The sequence below is a fragment of the Eulemur rufifrons genome, chromosome 25, assembly GCF_041146395.1.
Source record: "Eulemur rufifrons isolate Redbay chromosome 25, OSU_ERuf_1, whole genome shotgun sequence".
Taxonomy (NCBI): Eukaryota; Metazoa; Chordata; class Mammalia; order Primates; family Lemuridae; genus Eulemur; species Eulemur rufifrons.
In genome coordinates, this window is record NC_091007.1 from 139,641 (window position 1) to 148,284 (window position 8,644).

The window sequence follows — 8,644 nt, forward strand, 5'->3', positions numbered from 1 at the left end:
GAAGTTAGCTTGATCATAGTCAACTAAGTACTAGCTTATAGTCTATTATCAATCTATTTCCGGATAAAATATTGCTTCCCAAGGACAATATTGTCTTTAGTATAAATAAATAATGATTACAGAAGGCTTAAACAAATTGGCAGTGATTGGATTACACTAAATATTCATAGACCTATAAAATGCATCTGTGCAAAGATGTCTGTCAGTGCCTGTTGGGAACGCAATATCCAAAAGGCTACATACATCCACTGAGAATTATTTTTATAGAATGCATTCAGCAGCCCCCAGCATCAAATGCTTTAAATTTAATTTTTTAAAAAATGTTAACAGAATGCTGCAGATAGTTGACTACTGTTCTTAAAAACTTTGAGCAGTTTTAATCTTAGATTTGACATATGCAATCACAGGGGTGCATGCTCCTTCTAGAAGAAAATGTTTGCTTTTGATTGTAAAGCAAGTAATCGGAGCATCACCCACACACCGCAGCAGATTTAAGACATGGTAAGTGGAGATTTGTCTAATTTATTTGAGAAAATAAATACAGACAGCCTTTAGCTTGGTCATGCACGATACGATTACAGCGTGAAGCACAAAGACAGTTAGCAACCACCTCCAACGTTCCTTTGTGGCAAATGACTGGACAGAGTAGCGGTAGGAGAAGTGACAGTTACATTTTCTCTGCGCTCTCATCTCGCGGCAGCGGGAGGAAGACGGTCTATGCGTCTTCAGGAGCTCCGGCGCGTGTGCTGGCCAGAGGCCCCGCCTGTCCCGGGGGATCCCCCGATGGTGCGGGACGGGGACCGGGGACGGGGGGGCGAGGAATGCTGCCCTTGTCCCCTGAAGGGCTCAAAATTAGGCTGGAGATGCTCGTTCGAGACAAACTAGCTCTCTTAGGTACGCCACGTACATTCCGAGTGTTGTTTCTAGAACCTAAATTGTTTGGGAACCCATTTGCAAAACTACTTTAAAAGATCCAAAACAATTGTTAATAAAGGAACAGAGATTTTTCTTCTTGCTGTGAGATTCTAGTTAGCTCTACATGGCCATTATATGTAATATTTAAAAATGTAAAAATTATAGATTGTTTTAGTTCATCCTAAAAAAAAAAAAAAATGCTACATTTCCCGTGAGGCCAGACAAGCCCAGGTTACCAGGCTCTGCTCCAATGCTGGAATGTGGGACAGTATGGACACGGGTGAGAGAGAATTACCCGTCAGACCAGTCTTTAAAATACATTAAAACCTAGGTGATAATGGTATTTAATTCCTTACAAATATCTGACGTGAAAAAAGTGCTTCTTAGCTTAAAACGTAACCTGTTGCCTCCCTGCCTTTATGGTCTCAGCCGTCTACAGTAAGTCCTAGAAGGAGACATGAACACCTTGCAAATGGAGGTCAACGTGCAGTGACAGTCCAGACTGCTAAATGCATCCCAGGATCGAGGGCGATTCGCACCCGGAAGCTAACGACACAGCCGATAACCAGCAGCTACGCTAGGGGGTGTCAGGTCCACGGCAGCCTCAACCTTGGAGAGAAATGTGCAAAGCAGTGTGGACATAACATGCGCATGTCAGATAACAAAACATAGAACACAGGCCGGGCACCGTGGCGCACACCTGTAATCCCAGCACTCTGGGAGGCCGAGGAGGGAGGATCACTTGAGGCCAGGAGTTTGAGACCAGGCTGGGCAACATAGTGAGATACGATCTCTTAAAAAGTGGAAAAAACTATCCAGGCATGGTGGCGTGCACCTGTAGCCCCAGCTACTTAGGAGGCTGAGGTGGAAGGATCGCTGGAGCCCAGGAGTTCGAGGCAGAGTGAGCTGTGGTCACACCATTGCACTGCAGCCTGGGCAACACAGCAAGACCCTCTCTTTCTGTCTCTCTCTCTATATACATATAAAATACAGCACCACATCAGAAAAGCACAGATGTTAACGCAGTTCAGGAAGAGGATGGTGAGACAGGGCCGAACTCATGGGAACCCAAGGGCAGTCTGTGCTCCTTCCTTTGAGCCTATTGAAGTATGAAAATATAATTTTTCTGCCATCAATAGACAGTGTGTTAATCCACAAATACCGTGTAAGGCATTTTGAAACTGATCAATGCTAGGAAACAAGATAATATGTTTGGGGAGGAAAAGTAAACACATAATAAGACTCCTCCACCTGAGACACCCATGTGTCTTGCTCCAACCCTACGGTGGAGGTTTCCGATGCAGAGAGAGATTGCATGGATGCTGCATAGACAGTGTAGACAGTAAACTCTATGCTTTACTGAGACTGGTAGGATTAAAAAACAAAACAGCACTTAATTATTGGGGGACGGGTAGGTGGTTTCCAAATCTCCTGTTTTTAGCCATAATTTTTTCCACCCCTTTTTGCCCTGTTATTAATAATTAATCAATATTAATTATAGCTCTTACCACAGTGCCGCTACGGATCAGGTGTCCTGGTTGCTGTTTAGTGTGTTTTTCTAATTATCTCAGTGTCCCTACAGGTTGACTGAGTTTTTATGTTATAGATGAGAAGACAAGGAGACAAAGGAAAGGAACATGCGTTTGAAGCTCACCCTGCTAGTAAGCAGCTGAGCTAGATTCCAACCGAAGCCTGGCTCCAAAACCCAAGCTCGTTCCCTAGAAATCGTGCTCTAGTGCATTTAAAAATACAGGGTGGATTTGCACACCGGCAGGTTCCGGAGAGCAGCAGCGGGGCCTGTGTCCCGGCACAGAGCCCGCGGCCCAGACGCCTGTCTCTGCCGCTCCCTGGTCACGTGCTCGTGGGCCCATCAGCTGATGGTCTGTCCTTGTGCAGTAAGTGGGCACTACTAGCACATTCCTGGTGAGGTTGTTAGGGTGACTATGGGAACCAGGAATGCTTGCAGGGCTTGGCGTTGTGCCTGGCGCAGAGCACAACACTTAACAGAAAAGCTTTTCCAGGAAACAGAAACCTCAGTCTTAAAAGATCACATGCAAACCAAGATCAGGTGACTGAGGCCAGCACTTGCCAGTACGAGCTTCCCTCACAGAGCAGCCCCAGGGTCACCAGCATCACTCCAATGACATCGTGTTAGGGTCTGCGTAGCCTCTGCTGGGTGTCATTTGTAAACACAACCACGTGGGCGAAGGAGAGTTTGCTGATGAACTTATTCTTCCCTTCTGTGATAGACAAAGCCCCGTGTTGCTCAGGGCACCCCGGACCTCTTGTGAAAAGAGACCTTAAAGGTGTAAACCCTGCCCTGGATCAAGCAAGCAGGACAGCTTTGAGGAAAGAGTCTCAGTTATGTACAGTTCAAACATTCCCGGGATCCGTGCTCAACAACCTGGGGGCTGAGACGCAATTCAGAGCTGTAGTTGGAAGTTCATCTTTGTTACGACACGATTTTACAGTAGCTTTGTTTTAATAAGAAAAGTGGAGGAAACTGAAGGCGTCAAATGAGTCAAAATGACCCTCTTACACTAAGGATTAGGAAACCCATGTTTCAGGAAAAATAGTGATGGTGATGACTCCCTAGCCGCTTTGGTTCAACACAGAATTCCGTTTGCTCGCTGCGGTTAAAATAGCTGAAGCTGACACCGTGAGCTTCCAACGCTGAGGGGCTGAGGGTCTCCCCCTCCCAGAGCGAAACAGCCTGATGTTAACAAGCAGCAAAATTCCCGGGGCTCTCAATGGTAACAGAGACCCCTGATCACTCCTTCAGCAGTTACACTGTTTCTAAGATTTCCGACTAGTTTTTGTAAAGTTGAATCAAGTTCCTCTTTTATGAATGTTTAGTTGTCTCTCTCCTTCCTCCCCTTTTAGTAATTAACAAGCCAAGTCTGTCTATAAGCGTAGGGACTTCGTGTCCAGAGGGAACTCAGGACCAAAGGCCACTCGCCACGGCTCAGCATCGTCTTAAAGAGCTTATTGGCAGCGCTTAGTAATAATTAACTCATCTCTCTCCAAAGCCAATGCTTCCTCATAGACGAAGAGAAGCACTTAGGACTGCGGGAGGAGGAGCTTGAAAAACAACACAGTATCCTGTACGAGGCCACCACACCCTGGACCAGAAATCTCCTTCCTCAAGACCAGGTTCTTAGGGGGCTTTTAACCTGCGGCTCTGTATTCTTTGATACCAGATTCTTCACTGCCGGGAAATGTCAACCCAGTACAGATGCAGCAATTCATGACGTGGAGCTTCATGAAAAAAAAAAAAAAAAAAAAAAAAAAAAATTTTTTTATCATATTCCATAGAGTCTGAGCTATAAAGATATTAAATAGATTCTGGTTCCAGACACTCAGTCCTTCTCAAAAAAGGATCGGTGAGGACCTCTAGCCAGTGTTGTTTTGAGAGTCCTGTCCGCGGGTGCAACCACCCATTTTTTTCTGGGTTCCACTTAATTCCCAGACCTCATCCCCACTGAGGCGTCTGCTTCTCCTTTCAAGGTTTCTAGTGCAGAGTTTAGTGGTGTCACCTCTGTATCCAGTGACGCCGCTGAGCTGTGCGGCTCCCTAGGTGTCCTGGATGACTCTGGACGCGGCTATACGAATTACGCTTCTCTGACGTGAGCGTACGTCCTCTGTGTTCCCCGTAGGGGATTTGTTTTCGTTTCTACCATGGCAATAAGGGTGGGGTCTTAGGCTCTCATTTTCCAAGAAATCATCACTGCCACCTAGAAGAGGAACTGAAAATGAATCCTTTGTTTGAGTAACACCAGGACACACCCAGCACGGTAACCTCGGACTCTGCCTCTCTGTGTCTCTGTCTCGCACTCACACCAGGGCTACTTGAAACAGTGCGGTTTAATTACTTCGAGCTCAATGTCACGGGGGTTATTAGACATCATTATAAAGCATCTTTGAACTCACGATCATCTTTATATGAATATGCTGGCTGGCCAGATGTGTAATGGGAACCATTCAGTCGAGAGGGTTTTATGTGACGTTATTGCCTCCGCTTTATGAAAGAGAGTTTCGACCTCCACCGTGACGGGCCACTACTTGTTTTTAATAGAGCAACACCATCTGTGCAGGGAACTGGTCCACTTCAGACTGAGATTTTTCAGCAAATTTGAAATTTAAGATTCTGAAGAAAAATGTCCTACATTTAAAAATGACTGGCATTATGCATTCATTGTGATACAGACATAGCTGTATGAGTTATTTCCTGCGAAAGCAAAATATTTGTATGGATATATTCTCTCATAAACACTTAAGCAATAAAGAGCCATTTTGTTCTCAAAGCAGAAGACAGTCACGTGGTTTTCAGCCGTAAGCATTTCTGTTTGAATTCGACAGCTTACAGGGCATCCGGGTTTTCACGTCATGCAGAAAGTCTTACACATGTTGTTCTAGCTGGTTCTAGTTTGCACGTGCTCCCCTTACAGAGAAAGGAATACTCGTGGTAGAAGTGTTTTAAAATGAATGTTTTATTATCATTCACGTAGGATGAAGCTAAGCAGATCAGGCAATGAATTTCTTTGAGAAGATATCAATAGTTTGTTGCAGTTTCCAAAAGGGGGGAGGGGTGAAGCCTGGGGTGCAGATGGCAGCACCAAGGTACCCTGGGGGGAGAGGCGGCGAGGGCCACGCGGGCCGGAGCCCTCGCTGTGGTTCCCCAGGAAGTTGCAGAGAGGCAGGTGAGCAGGCTTGGGATCGGCTGGTTTGAAAGGTCTTGGTGGGCTCTGGGGCTTAGGGCTGCCCAGCTGCCTGGTGCCTGGCACTGGGGTGAGAGGCAGGTGAGGGTGCCCAGGCAGTGTGAGAGCCGGGTACAGGAGGGGTTGGATTGCACGTGACAGGTGCCTCCGGCGAGCTGCCCGCCGTCCCTGGGAATTGGCTGACCTGGGAGGGGCGGCCCCCCAGCACCAGCGGGCCCCGAGCATCACAATGAAAAGGCATGTTCAGTACAGTGAGAAAGATAGTGAACTGACGCCTGTGATGATGACATCATTTCAGAACCTCAGGTAATAGGTCTCCAAGAAAGAAGGAGAAAATGGACTTCAGTGATCGTGACTAGGAATGAACGGTGCACACACCCATGCAGGGGGACACGGAAGGAGGGAAACATGGGGAAACAGCAAATCAGGGCAGGGAAGCTACTCCTAATGAGACAGCTTAGAGCCTTTTAGGCTCTGGTATATTCACCTACATTCAGAACTCAGGTGGATACATTGGAAGTCAGAAATATCAAATATTTGCTGCTTCTGTGCTTAGATTTAAAAAGTATCAAATATTAAGGGGTAAAAAGTTATGTTTTCCATAACCATTCCGTAAGAATAAAAGAAGTGAAGGTAGGTCGGATTGGCAACCAAATACCTTCTGTTCAAATATGGGTAAGTCTGAAATTGTGGTTTATTTTTAAAGCTTCATTTATCAGAATTTCAATGCTGGGGGGAGACAACTCCTCCGGCATCACCAGCTTAGGCTCACACAGCCTCGTGCCTGCGTCCACGGGGCGCTGCCCGTGAGGGGAAGGGGGCTCCAGGGCTCGGGTTCCCGGTGGGTGAGCAGCTGGCTCCGCAGCCCAGTGGGCAGGTCCCAATCCCAGCCCCCTGGCAGGCTGTGTGACCACCTGAAAGACCCTCCCCTCTCTGAGCTTTGGCAGTAACAGGAGGGTCTGAAAGTCCTGCCTTGTAAGACCATGAAGAAGGTTAAATAAGATCACACTCGTAAATCACGCAGACCAGCGCCCTGCACACAGAATGTGCTCAGCGAGCTTCAGCTCTGTTTATACGGCAATAGCACAATCCTAAACGCCCCACAGAATGACCTGTGTCTTGCTAACCACACAGTTGATAAGTCTCTGGTGATAAGCAGATTAACCCAGTGAGGAAGGGGCCAGGTAAAGGTTACAGGACCAGCCCAAAGTCAAAGTCAGCGGTGCCACAGACGTGGACCCCAAAGAGCAATTGTAGTCCGAGAGGCTACGTGCCAGGCCGGGTGCACACAGGCAGCGACGTCAGCGGGCTGGCTGCTGTTGAAGGACATCTGGGTACCTCCAAGGACCAAAACAACAGAACAAAACGGTGGGGATGGCGCCAGGAATCACCGGGCATCCGGCTGCCTAAATGTAGAGACGCATCTGCTAGTTCTCACAGAGAGGCAGAAACGGTCAGTTTTAGCTGAAAGAAATTCTGTTCCTCCATGAAGTCAGGGAGATTTTTCCACCTTCCCGAGGACTGGGCAGCCAGGATGAATTTTCCCTTGTCATTGTAATTTTCTAACAATTACAGTTTTTCATAAATGTGAAACACATTTTTTAACATTTTAACATCTCCAACTCATGATACGTCTTCCAGTCAGAGGCTTCTTTCTTTCCGATGGGTACCTGAGCTACTGGTGTGGCAAAGTAGATGGAATTTAAGATTCAGTGAAAAGCAGTTTTACTGGCACAACCCACAAAGGGACGAAGCCAGCTGAAAAGAGCATGTGACGAAACCTGAAACTGCAGACACATTTCCTTGGAAAGCTATTATTGTGCTGGGTTCAAAATGTGGTATGATCCTGCTAAAAAGAGGAACCAAGTAGGGCTCGCACTACCTCATCCCTAGAGTCACTGCAGATGCTAAACCAGCCAGGGAATGTGGTATTGGGGAAAGGACAGACACATGGGTGAATGGTAGAAGGTACAGAAATGATCTCCCAGGTCTCTGGTCAACTGATCTCCAACGGAAATGCAAAGAAAATTCCTTAGAAAGGGATAGTCTTTTCAACAGATGCTTCTGGAACAAGCATGTGCATTGCATATGAAAAAAATATATATATGAAACAATCCCTACCTCATACCATATCCAAACATTAACTGTGGAATCCATTTAGGCAAATTTTTTTAGACATAACACTCAAATCACGATCATAAAATTTTTTCAAAGTGATAAGTTGGATTTCATCAAAATTCAAACTTATTTAATCTTCAGTCTAGAGACTGGGAGAAATTATTTGCCAAACACGCATCTGACAGAGGACTGGTACCTACAATTTTGAATTATTCTTACAACTTGATAATTAAAAACAAACAACTCAATTAAAAATGGGTAGGCCAGGCACGGTGGCTCATGCCTGTAATCCCAGCACTCTGGGAGGCCAAGGCAGGTGGATCACTTGAGACCAGGAGGCAAGACCAGCCTGAGCAAGAGTGAGACCCCATCTCTACAAAAAAATAGAAAAATTAGCCAAGCTCAGTGGCACCTGTAGTCCCAGCTACTCAGGAGGCTGAAGCAGGAGGCTCTCTGGAGCCCAGGAGTTGGAGGCTGCAGTGAGCTGTGATGACGCCACTGCACTCCAGCCAGGGTGACAGAGTGAGACCCTGTCTCAAAAAAAGGGTGAAAACTTCAAACAGACTTGTCATTGAAGATGATGTGCAGATGGTAACAAACGTAAACAGATGCTGAGTGTCAGAGTCATTAAGGAGACGCAACTTAAAACCAGTATGAGATACCACTGCACACACAAAAAGCTCAAAAACTGACCCTACCAAATGTCGGTTAGGATTTGGAGCTAGAACTTTCATATACTTCTGGTGGAAATGTACAATCCTACAACCATTCTGGAAAACAATTTGGCCATTTCTTTAAAATTTAAACATATGCCTTCCTATAGTCCTAGCTATTTCTGCAAAAGAAACGCTACTTGTTCACTGATTGCTGCTTGATTTGTAACAGAGAACACC